Source organism: Xenopus tropicalis, chromosome 3 (genome assembly GCF_000004195.4).
Source record: "Xenopus tropicalis strain Nigerian chromosome 3, UCB_Xtro_10.0, whole genome shotgun sequence".
In the NCBI taxonomy this organism is placed as follows: Eukaryota; Metazoa; Chordata; class Amphibia; order Anura; family Pipidae; genus Xenopus; species Xenopus tropicalis.
In genome coordinates this window covers 19,229,777-19,249,186 of record NC_030679.2, presented here as the reverse complement: position 1 = coordinate 19,249,186, position 19,410 = coordinate 19,229,777, and the positions used below count along the sequence as shown (strand labels likewise).

Here is a 19,410-nt window from a genome sequence, read left to right as displayed (position 1 = left end):
CCCCAGTCCGACCCTGTTTATAAATATTAGTTATTCTCAACTCTTGGAAACTCTGCAACATTAAAAAAATTTGCTCATCACTGGTCATGCATTATAAGGGATAATCCACCCTGCTGTAAATTATAAGGATATTAGAAGTCACTGAGGGGTTCTGTTTCAATATAAAGACACAAGGCTACAGGCTGAGTTATACAGGGAATGCTAAGTTTATCCAGTAGCCATGAGGGGGATCATTTAACCCCTACTGTAAATTATAAGGATATTAGAAGTCACTGAGGGGTTCTGTGCCCATATAAAGGCACAAGGCTGCAGGCTGAGTTATACAGGGAACTCTGAGTATCACTCATGTATTATAAGGGATAATGTACCCCCTACTGTAAATGATAAGGATATTAGCAGTCACTGAGGGGTTCTGTGCACATATAAAGGCACAAGGCTGCAGGCTGAGTTATACAGGGAACTCTGAGTATCACTCATGTATTATAAGGGATAATGTACCCCCTACTGTAAATGATAAGGATATTAGAAGTCACTTAGGGGTTCTGTGCCCATATAAAGGCACAAGGCTGCAGGCTGAGTTATACAGGGAACTCTTAGTATCACTCATGTATTATAAGGGATAATGTACCCCCTACTGTAAATGATAAGGATATTAGCAGTCACTGAGGGGTTCTGTGCACATATAAAGGCACAAGGCTGCAGGCTGAGTTATACAGGGAACTCTAAGTATCACTCATGTATTATAAGGGATAATGTACCCCCTACTGTAAATGATAAGGATATTAGCAGTCACTTAAGGGTTCTGTGCCCATATAAAGGCACAAGGCTGCAGGCTGAGTTATACAGGGAACTCTTAGTATCACTTATGCATAGTGATGAGCGAATCTGTCCCATTTCACTTTGCTGAAAAATTTGTGAAATGTGGCTACCGTACACATTTTTTAACACGACTTATTTGACGCGGCAGTTGTGCTAAAAAAATTTGCCAATTCTAAAATACTGAATTTCACTGTGAATCCATGCTGAAAAAATTTGCTCACCAGGGATAATGTACCCCCTGCTGTAAATTATAAGGATTTTAGAAGTCACCGAGGGGTTCTGCATCAATATAAAGACACAAGGCTGCAGGGAGTTTATCCAGTAGCTATACCAGCTTATGTAAATTCAAATAAAATCCCCCACTCTGTACATCATTGTTTGACAGCTAACTTATGGGCTTCTAATCCTTTTGGCCACATACCCCTGAGACAATGCATATAAAATCCCTTCCATTATATTATACCTTCTCAGCTGCTGCTGTAACTCTGCTCACTCTATTTATGACTTTCCAAGGAAAAGATCCCTCTTTCATAATAGTGATAGACAGGTGGGTTGAAGAGACATACTGTATAGCAAATAGAAAGGTTAGTAAGGGTGGGGGCTTGGTGGACTTGACTGGTCTGGATGTTCCAGACTGAAATAACACCTATATATGCCTAGTTATGAGAGTGACATTATCCCTTTGGCTAATTATCATAAGATGGTTAACTGGTTAATGGTACCTTTACCCAGTGAGGGATATTCCAAATTGACTGCCAACAGCAGTGCCAGGGCAAAATCCTGCAGGTTATAAGGAAGGCAACCGCATTCCCCCTGGGGCAAAGGTTTGCAGCCATTTGTGCTCTATCTTTATCTGCTTCCTTCCTGTCACAAACAGCTGTCTGGTCATGATTTATGGCCATCGTCTGCATGGAGTATATGAGAGCACTCAGACAGGGAATAGATAGATGAATTATTATCTCTTGGCAAGAATGAGATATTCTATTCTTGCAGATCTGTTAAGGCCATTATCACATGCATGACTTCCCTTTGGAGATCAATAGCAAATGAAAGTGGCCTCAAAGTCACCAAAAGAAACAATAAGTGACTGCTAGCTGATCACTTTCTAGGGAAACTACATAGATGTTTCTATATCTACATGTGTATTCAGCAGTGCTGTATTCATGAGGCGTAGGTGGGGGAAGACACTAGGGGGTGTATTAATAAACATTGGAGGCAAACATCGCCAGTCATCTTGCCTATAGCAATTAGATTTGAACGGTCACCTACAAGTTGGAAAACAAAAACAAAGATTGGTTGCCATAAGCAACATCACTGGTGATGTTTGTCTCTAGTGTTAATAAATAGATACCTTAGCGTCCCCTAACATGCACATTAGGGAGGACAAATGGGTGCAGACAGCAAAGGGGCCCTATAAAGGACAAGTCATCATTGGGTCCACTGCCGCCCTCTCCACCTTGTGCCTAAATTTGAAGACAGTACTTGGTGACCATGGACACAAGTGCTCATTGAAAGACCACTAAGGGTTGCGATTTGGCATCCATGGTGTTAGCAAATGTCCCCTAAAGTGTTAAAAACAGCAATAACCAAGGCAGTATGTAAAACAAGAGAGACACTTGCACTTATATTGTAGTGTCACCCACTGTGACATGCAGCACTTATATTTGCCTATTTGTGTCTGTTAGTTACCCTCCCATATAGATTGTAAGCTCTACGGGGCAGGGACCTCCTTCATCTTGTGTCCTCGACTCTTAACTTATTGCAGCTGTATTTATTGTTATACTTTGTATTTATCTATTATTATCTTAATAACCCCCTGTTTGTATTAATGTATTCTACTGTACAGCGCTGCGTACATAAGTAGTGCTTTATAAATAATACATACATACATACATACATACATACACTTAATATGAACTGAAGCCCTCTAGTGGCTGGAGGTAAAACTCACCACACCAGGGAAAAATGTTCCCATCTCTCAGGAAAAGCAGCCCAATTAAAATGCAAAGGAATGCTCCAATTAGAACCAACCTGATCTCTGTCAGTCTGGATGGGAAAAAAACACCCAATCACTCCAATGCGTTTGATGTGATTAAAAATGGGCATTGATTCAAATGCATTAATGCATATGGTGAAGTTTAATGCAGTTTCCAGAAACAAGCCATTCTTATTAAGTTTTATGGCAGGTTCACAACTCCTTTCATCTGTGTCTTCCACTATGTTTTCCCTACACCACTTGTATTTTATAATATTAGTTCTCTGCTCTTTGAAGTCATAAGAGCAACTTTTTCATGTTTGTTTAACCAGTTAATAATAAATAAGATCATAAATTCCAGGCTAATTACATCCAGTTGCCTCTGACAGTTTTGGAGAGGGAAACGTTTGCCTGTAAGGATTATAAATAAGCAAAATGCATTCCGATGATGCAAGCTGCTGCTATCTCAGGATTCCTCATTTATGTGCAAAGCTTTAGAAGGTAAAGCGAAATAGTCAGTGGGAGCATTTATCATCGACGCGCCGGCTGTAAAAAGGTCAAAACTGACAGTAACACATGCAGGTGACAGTGACTTCTTTATGATTTTCTGGACAGTGCTTTTCTGTCCGATGAGAATTGCTCAGATGCTCTCAACCAACACGGCTGTTATGTGATAATGTGCAATTTATTTTATTCTAATTTAATCATCTAGTTTATTAAAGGGAACAGAAATTCTCTGTGAAACTCTCCCACTTGCACTGCCAGTTTTTCAAATTAGGCTTAAAGCCAATGTAAACCCTTGAAACAAATAGAATATTTTAATTTACAGAAAGTATTATTTCTAGTTTTTGAGATATTAACAGTTTTCCACTGCTTATCAAATACATTTGAAACAACTGCACCACTTTCTGCTGATTTTGGCCGACTGGGCACAGCCAGTATATTCACTTCCTACCAAAAAGGAATGTCTTGTGATGTTGCTTTGTTTGAAACTGACCAGAAAAATGTCAGATGGATCTTCCCTGCTCAACTTAACGTCCTGAGCATCACAAACATTTCCTTTTTTCATACTGACTATATCCAGCCAGCCAAAATATAAACAGCAGGTGGCGTTGTTACTTTAGGTTTATTATATCAGCAGTGTAAAAACAAAGTGCCCGATTTTAAGTTAATTTGTTTTTGAGGGTTTCTTTTAGCCTTAAATGCAAAAGATAATTCCAATGCATTGTAAGTGATAATGTACCCCCTACTGTAAATAATAAGGGTATTAGAAGTCACAGAGGAGATCTATAACCATATAAAGGCACAAGGCTGTGGGATAAGTTATACAGGGAACTCTGAGTATCACTAATGAGATAATGTACCCCCTACTGTAAATTATAAGGATATTGGAAGTCACTGAGGAGTTCTGTGACCATATAGAGGCACAAAGCTGTGGGACGAGTTATACAGGGAATTCTGAGTTTCACTTGTGTATTATAAGGTACAATGCACCCCCTACTGTAAATTATAAGGATATTAGAAGGAGTTCTGTGACCATATAAAGGCATGAGCCTGAAGGCTGAATGCTTTTACACAGGTAATGGAATGAGTTAATTTTAAACATCCTCACATTTTACAATGCAAACTATCTACTGAATGGTAGTGTGTTGGGGGTTTCCTTAATGGAGAAGGATCTAGGGGTTTTTGTAGATAACAAGTTGTCTAATTCCAGGCAGTGTCATTGTGTGGCTACTAAAGCAAATAAAGTGCTGTCTTGTATAAAAAATGGCATTGACTCAAGGGATGAAAACATAATTTTGCCTCTTTATAGGTCCCTGGTAAGGCCTCACCTTGAGTATGCAGTGCAGTTTTGGGCTCCAGTGCTTAAAGGACAAGGAAAGGCTAATTCACTCGGGGGTGCCAAAATGTTAGGCACCCCCAAGTGACTTTGATCGCTTACCTTGTACCCCGGGCTGGTGCCCCTGTTAGGAGAAAACAGCACCAGTCCGGGGTAGCTGTAGCGCTTCCTCCTTCTGGCTTTGTTTTCTAAGGACTAAACAACAGGCGCATGCGCATTAGAGTGAAAAGTCGACTTCTCTGTTAAAGTTTGGCTTTTCACTCTAATTCGCATGCGCGCGCAAGCGAAGACGGAAGAGGGAAGTGCTATAGCTACCCCGGGCTGGTGCTGTTCTCTCCGAGCAGGGGCACCAGCCCGGGGTAAAAGGTAAGCGATTTAAGTCTCTTGATTTTGCCTTTCCTTCTCCTTTAAGAAGGATATTAATGAGCTGGAGAGAGTGCAGAGACGTGCAACTAAACTGGTTAAGGGGATGGAAGATTTAAACTATGAGGTGAGACTGTCGAGGTTGGGGTTGTTTTCTCTGGAAAAGAGGCGCTTGCGAGGGGACATGATTACTCTGTACAAGTACATTAGAGGGGATTATAGGCAGATGGGGATGTTCTTTTTCCCCATAAAAGCAATCAACGCACCAGAGGTCACCCCTTTAGATTAGAGGAACGGAGCTTCCATTTGAAGCAGTGTAGGTGGTTTGTAGAATGCCCTCACTACAAAAGTGACGTTGGGGGAATGGCCTTCCTAGTTATTTTGTAATGGCAGATTCTGTTAATGCCTATAAGAGGGGTCTGGATGAGTTCTTGAACGAGCATAGTATCCAAGGCTATTGTGATACTGATATCCACAGTGAATTTTAATGGTTGTATATATAGTTTATGTATGTGATAGTATAGATTGGTAAGTATAGGTTGTGTGTGCTGGGTTTACTTGGAAGGGTTGAACTTGATGGACTTTTTTCAACCCTATGAAACTATGTAACTATGTAACAAGAGGTACAGTATTTTATATACTTTACAGGATATTCAGGGTTCTTGTGTATTATAGTGGTATTAATTACCATACTGCCGTAACTATTCATAGCATGATCAGCAATAATCTCATAACAACGTGAAGATATCCATGAACAAAGAATAGGGAGCAGGTGTGCACAGAATGGGCAGGATTCTAATTGGAGGAGGCTTATGCAGTGTGTGCCCTGCTGGCCTGGACAGCAGTGAAAAGTTTTACCAAAAAGTGATGTTTTAAAAATAAATTCTGATGCTGCTGTGCTGCTTCTCGCAGCCACTTTCAGCTTTGTTGGAGTAACTGCAGTACAGCAGTTAGTGGTAGGAAGTATATGTCCACGTTTCACATACACACAGAGCAAAAAAGCATTTAGATAAATGAGATATAAATATGGCAATTAGAAAGACAAACACATACTTGGAATGCCTATTTCAGTCTTTAACTGGTACCAAAATAATAAAATAAACACAGCTGCTCAAGCACAAATGAGCAGTAGATTTACTAATCAGCGCGAAACACAACAGATTGGAGTTTTGTTGTGGAAACCACTTTGCAAGAGGATTAGGACTGAGGTACTGAGAACAGAGAACTCCTATTACATAAGCTTACTGCTCTGCACTGCAAAGCAGGGCTCAATATGGAGCTGTACATAATATAATAACTTTATAAGGATGAACTGTACTTGGCTAAGGGATACAGAGAACTGATCTCAACCAAAGATATGTGGCTCTGTGGATTTAGGGAAGGCTTATAATACACATTTCTAGACAGGAGTACCAATAGGGGAGCCTTCCCAGGGCCCCACACAAAGTGTGGAAAATAACAATAACACACCCCAACTTTTTCTTCTGATGCTGTGCATGCAGCCATTTGGGGTTGGATAGAAAGTATAGAAGGAAGAGATGGTGGGGATAATAGCCTCTGGGAAGGGACTGTGGCTGTGGCATAGCTGGTATAGTAGGGAGAGATGGTGCCTATAGTAGCAGTGGGGGGATAATAGCCTCTGGGAAGGGACTGGGGCTGTGGGATAGCAGGTATAGTAGGGAGAGATGGTGCCTATAGTAGCAGTGGGATAATAGCCTCTGGGAAGGGACTATGGCTGTGGGATAGCAGGTATTGTAGGGAGAGATGGTGCCTATAGTAACAGTGGGATAATAGCCTCTGGGGAGGGACTGTGGCTGTGGGATAGCAGGTACAGTAGGGAGAGATGGTGCCTATAGTAGCAGTGGGGGGATAATAGCCTCTTGGAAGGGACTGGGGCTGTGGGATAGCAGGTATAGTAGGGAGAGATGGTGTCTATAGTAGCAGCGTGTGGAAAAGGACAGTGGAAAAGCAGGTATAGTAGGGAGAGATGGTGGCTACAGTAGCAGCTGGGATAATAGCCTCTGGGAAGTGACTGTGGCTGTGGGATAACAGGTAAAATACAGAGGCAGTGCCTATAGTTGCAGTGGGGAGGATAATAGCCTCTGGGAAGGGACTGTGGCTGTGGGATAGCAGGTATAGTAGGGAGAGATGGTGCCTATAGTGGCAGTGGGGATAATAGCCTCTGGGAAGGGACCGTGGCTGTGGGATAACAGGTATAGTAGGGAGAGATGATGCCTATAGTAGCAGTGGGGGGATAATAGCCTCTGGGAAGGGACTGGGGCTGTGGCATAGCAGGTATAGTAGGGAGAGATGGTGCCTATAGTAGCAGTGGGGGGATAATAGCCTCTGGGAAGGGACTGTGGCTGTGGGATAGCAGGTATAGTAGGGAGAGATGGTGCCTATAGTAGCAGTGGGGGGATAATAGCCTCTGCGAAGGGACTGTGGCTGTGGGATAGCAGGTATAGTAGGGAGAGATGGTGCCTATAGTAGTAGTGGGTGGATAATAGCCTCTGGGAAGGGACTGGGGCTGTGGGATAGCAGGTATAGTAGGGAGAGATGGTGCCTATAGTAGCAGTGGGGGGATAATAGCCTCAGGGAAGGGACTGTGGCTGTGGGATAGCAGGGATAGTAGGAAGAGATGGTCCTATAGTAGCAGTGGGGGGATAATAGCCTCAGGGAAGGGACTGTGGCTGTGGGATAGCAGGGATAGTAGGAAGAGATGGTGCCTATAGTAGCAGTGGGGGGATAATAGCCTCTGGGAAGGGACTGGGGCTGTGGGATAGCAGGTATAGTAGGGAGAGATGGTGCCTATAGTAGCACTGGGATAATAGCCTCTGGGAAGGGACTGTGACTGTGGGATAGCAGGTATAGTAGGGAGAGATGGTGCCTATAGTAGCAGTGGGGGGGGATAATAGCCTCTGGGAAGGGACTGTGGCTGTGGGATAGCAGGTATAGTAGGGAGAGATGGTGCCTATAGTAGCAGTGGGATAATAACCTCTTGGAAGGGACTGTGGCTGTGGGATGGCAGGTATAGTAGGACAAGATGGTGCTTATAGTAGCAAATAATGAAATGCAATGCACTTATCACAGCTCCTGACATAGCTAGTGGAGTTGCTACCTGGCTTGTATGATTGGCTTGATGACAATGTTATTAATAGGGAAAAAAACATAAAACTAAAACTATGCAACTATGCAAATCAGCCCCAGAAGTGTGTATCCTCCAATATCCATTTAGCAGAGAATTTTCTTATAATCTGCTAATCGTTTGTACCACCTCTAGAGAGGGAAGACCAATAAACATACATTTTAGTTTAGAGACATCAGGGGTAATTTGAAAGCTCCTGGGCACAAGTTCAAGTGTACTAAGGGTGGGCCCAGAGCAGGTGGTAAGGACAGGGCACCGATGGTAAGGACAGGACCTGCACCTCCTGCCGCTACGTACCTTGTGCATCTAAATGATGCCTTTGTACCTCCCCCACTCTTTTTGAATTTAGTGTGGCCTGACACTGACACTGGTTTAGCTGTAAAGGAAGCAGATGTGGGCAGGCAGGGGATTGGGTAGGAGTTGCCCTGTGCTGGGCTCCTCTGAAATTGGTTTTGCAGGGAGTTGATGGAAGGGGGGGGGTTACAACCTAGCGCTGACTAGTTATGCCACTGTGCTTTAGAGCAATCTGTAGGTCATTTGCAATATGACACATGCAGTGGCCAAAGTGCAAAAAAAATGGCTGATTGTGGCACAGTTTTGTATAGAGTGTTAAAAACAAATAAATAAGGTTGAGGAGACTGCCTCATACAGACAAAAGCAAACAAAAGGAATCCTGGGAATGAATTCCAAACTCTTAAAAAAATCCCATTTACAGGGTTTATCCTATAGGCTACAGCTCACCCACTGGGTTTGAAGCTGAAGCCAGGATAATAGCTGATCAGATTCCCAACTACAGACCGGTTTCGCCTTTCTTGAGGCTCATCAGTGTAGTGCAGGGTTTTCTGATCAGCTTAGGTAGAGTCACCATGTGGTGAGCTGTAGCCTATAGGATAAACCCATGTAAATGGGATTTTTTTAAGAGTTTGGATTTCATTCCCAGGATTCCTTTTGTTTGTATAGAGTGTTACAAATTTTTTTGCTTTTTTCTATAGGCAGTGTCAGACTGGGGTGCCCACTAGAGAAACCCACCTAAAGGGCCCACCAAATACATACAGTAACATAGCCCAAAAACTTTTCAGTGATCATAAAACTGTATTCAGTTTTTCAACTCTGTTCCCAATACTGCAAAGCATTGATTTCCTGATGACAAAATTCATTTTCTGCAAAAATATTTTGTCAACCTAAGATTCGCAATCATTTTCTAATTAAAATATCTTTGTGTTCACAAAATTCACAGTGATATTTATTTGTGGTACAAAGTAATTGTGACTACAAAATGATCTGCATGATTGAATTTCAAGCTGCAAAATTAGTTGAATATTGTTGTTTTTTTTACCTTTTATTGACTGTAACAAGAGTCCTTCTCTACCCTCTTATTCACCCGTAAATACTAGATAATCATGATTACATTCTAGTAAGCCAATGGACTGCTGCAGTAAGTCTGTTTTATTCCTGTGCTGTAATTCTTTCTCATAACACTGATAATTCTATCCCAAAGTACATTTATACACAGGGCTGCTCCTGTCATGAAACAAGTTGATAACCTTGCCTTGGCCGGCAGTGAGCAGCCATTTCCCAGGATTGGCAAAAAGGTGCCTCTGGTAACTTTAAGAGATGAATTTCCATTTTCGGAATTCTGCTCTGCTAGTGCAGAGAGTGCAAGTGTGGTCTCTGCACTAGCGAAACAGCAGCCCCAGAAGTGCTGCTGTTTTTACAGCATTTGAATGCCTGCTGATTTTGGATTTCCCTTTGAGACTCCTTAGCTATGAAACAATGGGCATTCTTATTTCCTGCACCAGTGAAATTATTTACACAAAGAGAAAGAAAGTTTGCCAGCGCTTAGTTTGCCTTTAAAAATAATTTTTACAAAAAATGAGGTGTTAGTACCACACTTTGGCCAAAATATGTAAGCTCACGTGCCACGTCAAGGCCCCTCATTGTACGTGAGTCCTACACTGTCTAATGACTTTGCGTCTGTGATGCAATTAAAATAAAGTCCCCCAGAAAATAACAATAGGTCTTAATACTCAGTCACATTGTTTTCTGGGGGACTTTATTTTAATTGCATCACAGACTCAAAGTCATTAGACAGTGTAGGGCTCACGTATAATGAGGGGCCTTGACGTGGCACGTGAGCTTACATATTTTGGCCAAAGTGTGGTACTAACACCTCATTTTTTGTAAAAATTATTTTTAAAGGCAAACTAAGCGCTGGCAAACTTTCTTTCTCTTTGTGTATAATTAATGGCTTTTTATCTTTTATAGCAGCAGGTCAACTCCAGATTGTGGGTTAGACCGAGCGCTGGCACAATAGTGTGTTTCTAGCAGCTGGTCAACACTACAGCGTGGGTTAGACCGAGCGCTGGCGACTTCTTTCTGTGTTTAGTGAAATTATTTAAGCCGATTTCTCTGGACTGGAGTTATTTTCAAGTCAAAAGAAAGGAAAGGAAGAAAAAAATACAGAAGTTGGTTGTCAGTGGTACATTCTCTGTTCTCTCAAAACTCTTCAGCCCAGTCAGTTCCATCCAGGATGTGGCATCCTTGCTGCAAGATCTTGACCAACTGGCAATCTGGGCGGCTAAGTGGCAGATGAGATTTAATGTGGATAAATGTAAGGTCATGCACCTGGGTGTGTAAAATTATGCACGCCACTTATACCCTTAATGGGACTGCGCTAGGCAAATCCATAATGGAGAAGGACCTTGGAGTCCTTGTAGATAATAAACTTGGCTGTAGCAAGCAATGCCAGGCAGCAGCTGCAAGGGCAAACAGGGTTTTGAGCTGTATTAAAAGGGGTATAGATTCATGGGAGGAGGGTGTTATTCTTCCCCTTTACAGAGCGCTGGTAAGGCCCCATCTAGAATATGCTGTTCAGTTTTGGTCTCCAGTGCTCAAACGGGATATTATTGAATAAGAGTGGGTTCAGAGAAGGGCAACTTAATTATATACTTACCTATTTGATATTCCAGTTACTACTGTATTTACCAAGGGTTGTTTCTGGGCCCCAGGCAACCATAAAATGGGTTTCCTAATTTTTGCCTCCCCTGAAAACTTGCGGGCACTGCTACCTAAGGCAAGGTCCTCGTGTTGGCTCATAGTAACAACAATCCTGTAATTACCTTAAAGGAAAACTAAGCCCTAAAAATGTATATGGCTAAAAATGCCATATTTTATATACCTGTCTAAAGTTTCAGCACTTCAATAGCAGCAATGATCCAGGACTTCAAACATGTCAAAGGGGGTCACCATCTTGGAAAGTGTCTGCTACTGAGAAGCTAAGCTTAAGGGACATTGCACATGCAAATTATCAAGTAGAAAATGAGGTTGGCCTGTCATATAAGCTGATGTTACAGGGCTGATTATTAAATTCTGATGCTAATTACATTGGCCTCAATTATGAAAAAAGTCTGGTCAAGTTGGGGTCGTTTACATCAGAATCAAGTTACTTAAAGGGGCATTAAACACAGCTTAACCGCACAACCGCAAGTTGTTGCAACAAATTGCAGCATATTTTAACATTTAATTAAGTTTAAAGCATGCAGGAAGATGTAGTCCACCAACATTAAGATTGCACTCTTAGGGCTGTGGCACATTCTGAGATTAGTCGCCCGCGACAAATCTCCCTTGTTGCAGGCGACTAATCTCCCCGATATGACATCCCACCGGCGAGAATGTAAATCGCTGGTGGTATGGCATACACCATGGCATTTGCCGAAATTGCCGAAGTTGCCTCGAGAGGGAACTTCGGTGATCACAGTGCCATGTATGCCATCCCATTGGCGATATACATTTTCGCCGGTGGGATGTCATATTGGGCAGATTAGTCACCCGCAACAAGGGAGATTTGTCACAGGCGACTAATCTCAGAATGTGCCACAGCCCTTAAAGCAATATTGTCCAGTAAAACTTTTCCCCAACTCTCCAGGGCCTACAGCTGCATTAAAATGCAAAATAATCCTCCAATGAGAATCCCAAATGACCTGTGTAAATTTGGCTCCATGCTCTCTGTTCCGGCATTTGGAGTTGAAAGAATTAAGTAGCACTGAATAAGTCTGTCCTTCCTCCCCATGTTTACTTCCAGTGTAATATAATGATGCCAAAATGGCACAATAATCTCTGTATATAAGATAAGAGCAAGATTGCTGACATAGTGCTGGGAGTCAGCATTCACATTGGTGAATTCTCTTGCATCTATCAGAAAGTTTGTGGTCAATAGAATTCTCAGAGGTGAATTACTTTCTATGTGTAATAAAGCATTATAATTTTTTAGTTTGGTGTTCAGGCCGAAATCTGGCCTGAAATCAACCAGATCTCGATCAAGCAGGTTAGAAATCTAATCAGACTGGGGACCGCATTGGCTCGTTGATGCGGTCCCCGGACAAACTTTTCCTATACCCGCCGTTATAATTCGATCATTTGGCCCCAGGGCCAAACGATCAAATTACCCTGGATTTCCCTGATATCGCCCACCTGTAGGTGAGGGATATCGGGAGAAGATCCGCTTGCTTGGCGACATCGCCAAACGAGTGGATCTTATGGTGTATGGGGACCTTAAGACTCCAAATCTGATTGGCTAAAACCTGATCTGCTCCTATTGTTTTTCTAGACCTGATTTTATGGTGGTTTTAATTCCCATTAAAGGTATAAATAAGCTGCTTGCCAGGACACTTGGTTGTGGCATTCCTGAGAGAAAATACATTTCCCAGAAGGTAGACATGAAACATTTGGGCTCTTGTACAGTTAGGCCAACTTTTCTCTGTTTTTAAATATCAAAGAAAGGGAAACAGCTGAATTTTAACATAGCCACATAGTCCAGCTGCTCCTGCTGTTTTTGGCTCTTTTTCTTTTATACATTCTTTAATAGGAATGCTAGATATTTTGGTGAGCTGCAGCTTGTCTTAAGAAAGGAAAATAGGCAGCTTTCTGGCAACTGACCTAAACTACCCATGCCCAGCGAGAAGTCAGATGTAGCAGAAAAATAGACTTTCCGATCTGAACAGGGAGAATGGACTATAGGTAATAAATTTTGATTATAGCTGCCATCACCCTGGGGCCTGCCATCCTTGGCAATACCTTATATGTGAATAGAAGTGCCTTTGGAAGTAGAAATACTTCAAGGCAAGAAGGAATGGCTTATAAGGCATTTATGCCAGACTGTGGTAGGTCTTTGTGTACCACCCAACTGTGGGAAGGATTTAAAATGGATAAGGGGAGTGGCCTTATATAACTGAGAATGACTTGTGTTGATTGGCTGTGGTCTAATATGTCCAGGGTTGTGACATAAAATTATTGACTAATACATTCAAAAGATGTACAGCAGATAGAATTGGGTTAAACTGAATTATTTTGACCTACCATATCTTTCTTTGCTTGTAGATGAAATTGCTCCATCAATAGGCACCAAGCCTCTATTTAGGTCCAGGGAGTATGGACTGAGAGGTGCCATAAATGGTCCCCAGCAATTTTTATGACACGTCCATCAGTACTCCCAGCCAGTGATCTTGTATTGAATTCAAGTCATAGTTCCTTACTCTTCCTGTTAAGCGATTGGCGGAAGGAAAGGTTCTAAAGGTTCTAGCCAGTGGGAGACGAAAAAAGATAATCAGTACTACAGAGGTTACAGAAAGAGAGAGAGAGAGAGAATGGAAGGAGAAGGAGAAGGAGAAAGAGAGGACGGGGATGGGGAACAGGGGTGTTTGGGCATAACCTGCTATGGTTAGGGCAGATAGGGCACTTAGGCTATTGAGACAAGTATTTTTCATTAAATTGGAGCCCCATTCTAATTAAGTTGGCATGCCCCATCCAATGTGGCCACGGGCTAATTTTCCTGTCCTTCAGGGGGTGGACAGCTCTGCTAATTGTGTAGTATAGGGCCCCATGAATTCAGTTGGCCTTAATGACTAGATTGACTTAAAGGACAATGAAAGGTTAATATAAATTAAAAGTAAGTCTAAAGGCATTCTTTTTAAGTACTTACTGCACATCTAAATTCCCAGATCCCTGCTTGCTTCTCTGAGATATGGTGCTGGCAGCCTACAGCAGTGTGAAGCCTACAGTGACATCACTGAAATCTCTCTATCCTTCCTGTAGGTGCCAGCGGCAGCCTTCCTATTCTCTGAGCATGTGTGTAACTTGATCCTGTCTCCTGTTCTGAGCTACACATGCCCACCAGCCAATCAGAAGCGGATCTGGCAGAGGGGAGGGGAGGAGGGAATGAAACACATGTGCAGTATGAAGCAAGGAGGGAAAGGAAGGGGGAATACCTTTTTAAAGATGGCTGCCTGTTCTAGAAAATGTGAAGTAAGTGTGACTGAGTAAATATTTGATTAGGTGAGCCAAAAGTGTGGCGTTTTTACTAAACAATAGGAGGACTATTGGGCAGTATGCTTTTTAAATTTTGACTTGCATTCTCCTTTAAAGGATTATTCTTGTAGCTGCTTTGCTTAGGCTTTAAAATAAACTGATTGACCAAACCCTTTTCTATTATGATGCAGTGTCTCTGTGGTTCCTTGGCACTACCCTTTGCTGTTTTTTTGGGGTTTTTTTTTTTAACGGGTCAGGCTGAAAGGGAAATATATGCAACATTCAAGGTTTCAGAATAGGAAGAAGGCACAGATCCAGCACAGTTTTAATTTCATGCCAATGTCATTCACATCATTCCCCTTCAGTATATTTTTTTTCTAGATGCTTTTCCACTGTCACATATGGCATTGCCAGTACTGCAGAGCAGCTTTATTGTGCAACTGCTGAAACTTTTTGTACATGCGCCATCTACTGGCTGCTTTACTAATACAAATCTGCTACCAGGCTAACAGTAAAGGCAGCACTGTTACATGCATGGGGTTTTCACACTGTACCCCACCCCCCAGGTCTTGTACGCATTTTGGAGTCAATTTTGAGAAAGCCCGAATTGCACAGTAATTATCTTTTGATACCCAACGTTAGGATTAGGGGCAATGGCAGAGTTTTGTAGAAGGTTTATGTCTCCTTATGTCTTCCCAAACTCTTTAACATTAAACTGAATATTCAGAACCAGCAGTACAAAAAAACTGGAAGAAACAGACAGATGTCTGTCTAAAAATCACTATTAAACCAATTAAACCTTGTAAAGAATAAATGTTTGAAAGTTGGTTACGATAATAACTACTCACAATAAATAAATAAATAAAACATTAAAGGATCAGTAATTCCATAGAGTAAAAATAATTTTACTTTAAAGAATCAATTCTATAGGGGAGAGGTTTTTAATTCTATAATTCTGTAGAGAGCCACAATGGCATTTGATCCCTATTTTTTTTTCTTAGTAACCACTGTATTCTGCTCATCTATTGGTAACCTGTCCTATAGCCCAATTTCAACATGGCTACACAGCAGCTTATTTATATAAACTGCAGCAGTGGTTCAGAAGCAACTACACATATTTTCCCAATGCCGGGTAACAGTACAATATATTTTAATGAATACAATATTCTTTTATTTTCTGGTATTACTGGTCCTACTGTTAAACAGTATAAACGCCTTTGTGCTAAGCCTCAGCCCTTTCCCAGCCAGAGGTCTCCTTAGAGATGGGTGGAACAAGGGCTGTTAAAATTTGAGCCAACAATCTACTTGCCACTATGTTTGCAATTACTGTTCTTTGCCTGTGGCATGCCTCTGATCTGAGGTGTCAGGGGGTGGCACATAGACTTCCCCCCTCCTGCCCCTTCCCGTCCCTAGGGTTGCCAACTGGACTGTATATTACAGGCCTAGCAGGTAAAAAAACAGCCAAGGTCCGGCCAGGGGTTGATATGACAAATTTACCAGCAGTATATTTACCAGTAATTTTGTAATAACCTGTTGTTCTGCCACTGCCCTGAATACCTGCTCTGTACGGCCATAGGGCAGGCCTTGCACCCACCATTGCTGCCTTTTGCACCTTGCACTGGAATCCTTTTCATTTTGTGGGAGGTGCAGAGCACAGCCAGCTCTGGGAAAGTTTTCCCTGAATAAGTCTTTGTAAATGAACCCTATAATTATTTATATTAAATAGGTTAACCCTTGTGCTGCATTTATATCTGAAATGAATGAAGCTCCTATTTTAATACTCATTCAAGGTAATGGTTCCTGTTGCCCTGGGATACATTTCTTCTGAAATTAAATGCAAACTAGTGATATTATTCTATATTGCTATATTATAATAATCCCAGGAATAGGAAAGGCGTTTGGCACAGAATTCTCCAGCTAATGCTCTAAGTCACTGTGGATATGATCATATAATAGCAATGTTAATGCTCTTTGCTTTCATTCATATGCACCGACACTGTAATATATTAAATGTTAGGAACTGTTATTCATTTGGTCTATATAAGGGGATTAAATAAAAGTCAAAATGAAAGGGAATATGCATAAATAAGAGTAAAAATAAGCATTATGCAGTATAATTGACATTTAACATGGTTGAAGATGAGATATAAAATTGCTGTCTTTTTTCCACTTGCTAGGGGATTGTTTTGGTTCTGACTCCAGGTCTGAAGGGAGCAAGGTGTGTCCCCCTGTAATTGCATGGGGAGAATGCATGTGGACAGTAAGAATGTAGAAAGGAGCTGCCTTGTGCAGTAGGGAAGGACTTACCTAATTGGTGGACCCAAGCTGGGGTAACAGTTACCCAGGAAGCTGAAGTGGATAGAGGAGGCATCTTCACTGCAGTACAAGCACCATAGGAGCAGACAAGCTTTCTTTCCCTTCTACCCTGCCCTGTCCATTAATTAAATAAAGTTGTGTCAGTCTGGTTGTTAGTGAAGTGATGAAATATACAGCCTATCCGGGCTTTGTTAATCAGCTGGCTTCTGCAAAATTGTTTCAGGAGTCCAACAGAGCAAAGAATTTGAAGAGCCAGACAGATACTGTTTTTACAAAGGCAATTACATTTCTAAACAATGCAAATTCTGCTGCACTATCAATTTTTTGGTGCTTTTTCCCTTTATTATTTTGTTACAATGAACGTTCATCCAATTCATTTGGGTAACAAGGGTAATGTTCCATTATCCTGTTCTTACTGCAAATCTATCTATATCTATCTATTGTGTAAATGTTAGCAATATGATATACAAAACTCTGAAACTGTAAGTCATCTGAATCTTAATTGAGAATAGTAGAAATTAGTTAATGAATTCCACATTCAGGAATTGGATTGAAATCAATAGGCATGATAACTAAGTAGCCAAGGAGCTGCAGTAACTCGATGCTGCATTCATTCATGCAATCTGTCCCTTTAAAGCTAATGATACATGAGTTTGGTGCAATAGAGAGATGTGCTGGGATGGAAGTGCTGGAATCCCCAGTATTTATTTACCATCGTGCAACATTGCAGAGAGTTTCCCACTCACTCTAGGAAACCTGTCCTTAAATCACATTAGGAACATGCGGGAGACAGTATAAGTGTCTATATGCCTGTTATTCTCTGTGCTTCATGCAGTGTATTGGGCATGCTGTTACCTACCATGCAGGCACCTCGGGCTCTGTCTCCAATGCAGGGGATGCTCGTTCCGGCCACTGGGTGCTGTGTCAGGATTGTTGATTTTGTTGCAGACTATATAGTGGGTGGGGTTTGCTCTGTGCAGTTAAATGCAGTACTGGCTAATATAGGATTCTGTTTAGAGTGGCTTTTGTTGGGGTACCATAACCCTGTATATTCCATCACTCACCTTAGTGTAATGGTCCCAGACTGTGAGGCTGCAACCCCCCCGCCTCCTATGGCTGCAGCAGTGGCATTATGGGTTCCAGCTGAAGGCCAGTTAGGCTTAAATTTGGGAATAATGCTTATTAACTCTTCTAGATACTACTGTAACCTTATAATAGAGAGGGTTTGGGAGTGATCACTTATTTTCTTTATTCACTCTATTTATATATTGGAACTTTGGCTGAAGGGGATCTTGAACTGAGAAATTCCAAAAACCACAGCCTTAGGGGCATATTTATTATGCTGTGTAAAAAACGGCGAGAAAATTCGCCACACATCGCCAGGCTTCGCTGTGTAAAAATGGTGTAAAAACGGCGTAAAATCGGCGTAATTGTTTTACGCGTTTTTTTCTTCCACCGGAACTTATGGAAAATAACTGCGTAATATCCGGCGTTCAGATGCCGATCCTTTCCTTTTTTTTTACACAGCTTTTTACTCCATTTTTTCGGCAAATTAGTTTTACACAGCATAATAAATACGCCCCCAAGTGTATAATCAGACAGGTTGTCAGTTTTCTGGAGAAGTGATTTTTTCTTTTGGCACAGATTATAAATTCTATTGTGCTGAAACCAATAGTGAAACTAGTAGCCAATGGGCCTGGGGGCAAATTTTGCAACTGGGCCCCATCGCCTAGTAGCCCCCCCAGAGCTAGCCAACACCCCCAACCACTCTCATCATTCTCATCACCAGTTTGCCAGCACCAAGGGAGGGCAGGCGCAGGTGCCGTGGCACAAACTACCCTACTGGTAGTTATTTATATTTCCGGGTTCTATTAAATCAAAAGCAGACCAGAGTGTATAATAAGTACCCCTGGAGAGGTCTCCCTCCTCTCTCCCTGCAGACCCCTGATAGAGTCTCATTTGCCCTACCTAAAAGCAAAGTAAAGCAGCAGGGTTGGCAGGTATCATCTTAAGTGATCATTAGTACAACACATTCCTAGTTAAAGCCAGGTCCAGGTGGGTTTCAACTTTCCATGCTCCTAGTGTATGTATCATTAAGCTCCATTACACGGCTTTTTGGGAACAGGTAAGGCAAATGAGGTTTGATCTATAAGTGCAAACGTGCAGTTCAGAAGAAGGGAGGGAGGCCTCTCTAGGGGTACTAACTATTAGACTTTTGTTTTCCTTTACAAAGACGGCACTGGCCCTCCACCCCAGTTAAAGGAAGACACATTTCATTATCCCGCCCCCCCCCTTCAACGTATAATGAATCGTATTGATGGAGAGGGGATTTAGTTTTTTATTGAACAAACGTACTGAATAAAGCTGTTGGAAGCTAATTAGCATTTATACACTGTGTAATCCCCAGCGAGGATCTCCAAAAATCCATTCTTGGTTCAAGAGTCCTTAAATCTGCTTTTCAGACTGCTTTCTGTATATCCTGACAACTGACTGCTGATTCCCTTCAGTCTGCTCACCCTACTAAACAGAAATGTGAGGCCGTATTTACAAAATATAGCTGTAATATGTGCAGAATTGCCCCCATGTACTGAGCCATGTACTAGAGCATTTAAGCCTAGTTGCCCTTTTACCCTACAGTGTTGCACTGGT

At 41.9% G+C, this 19,410-nt stretch overlaps 1 long non-coding RNA gene across 1 annotated transcript in view; it reads right to left on the bottom strand.

Moving 5' to 3' along the window:
• The window catches only part of LOC116409697, a 51,967-nt gene extending 34,296 nt beyond the window's left edge, over window positions 1-17,671 (bottom strand). The window contains exons 1-2 of the long non-coding RNA XR_004221928.1: window positions 17,621-17,671; window positions 16,753-16,875 (exon numbers count right to left, since the gene is read on the bottom strand). This is a non-coding gene — a long non-coding RNA (uncharacterized LOC116409697). The remainder of the gene's footprint in view (window positions 1-16,752; window positions 16,876-17,620) is intronic.
• Window positions 17,672-19,410: the final 1,739 nt, after the last annotated feature.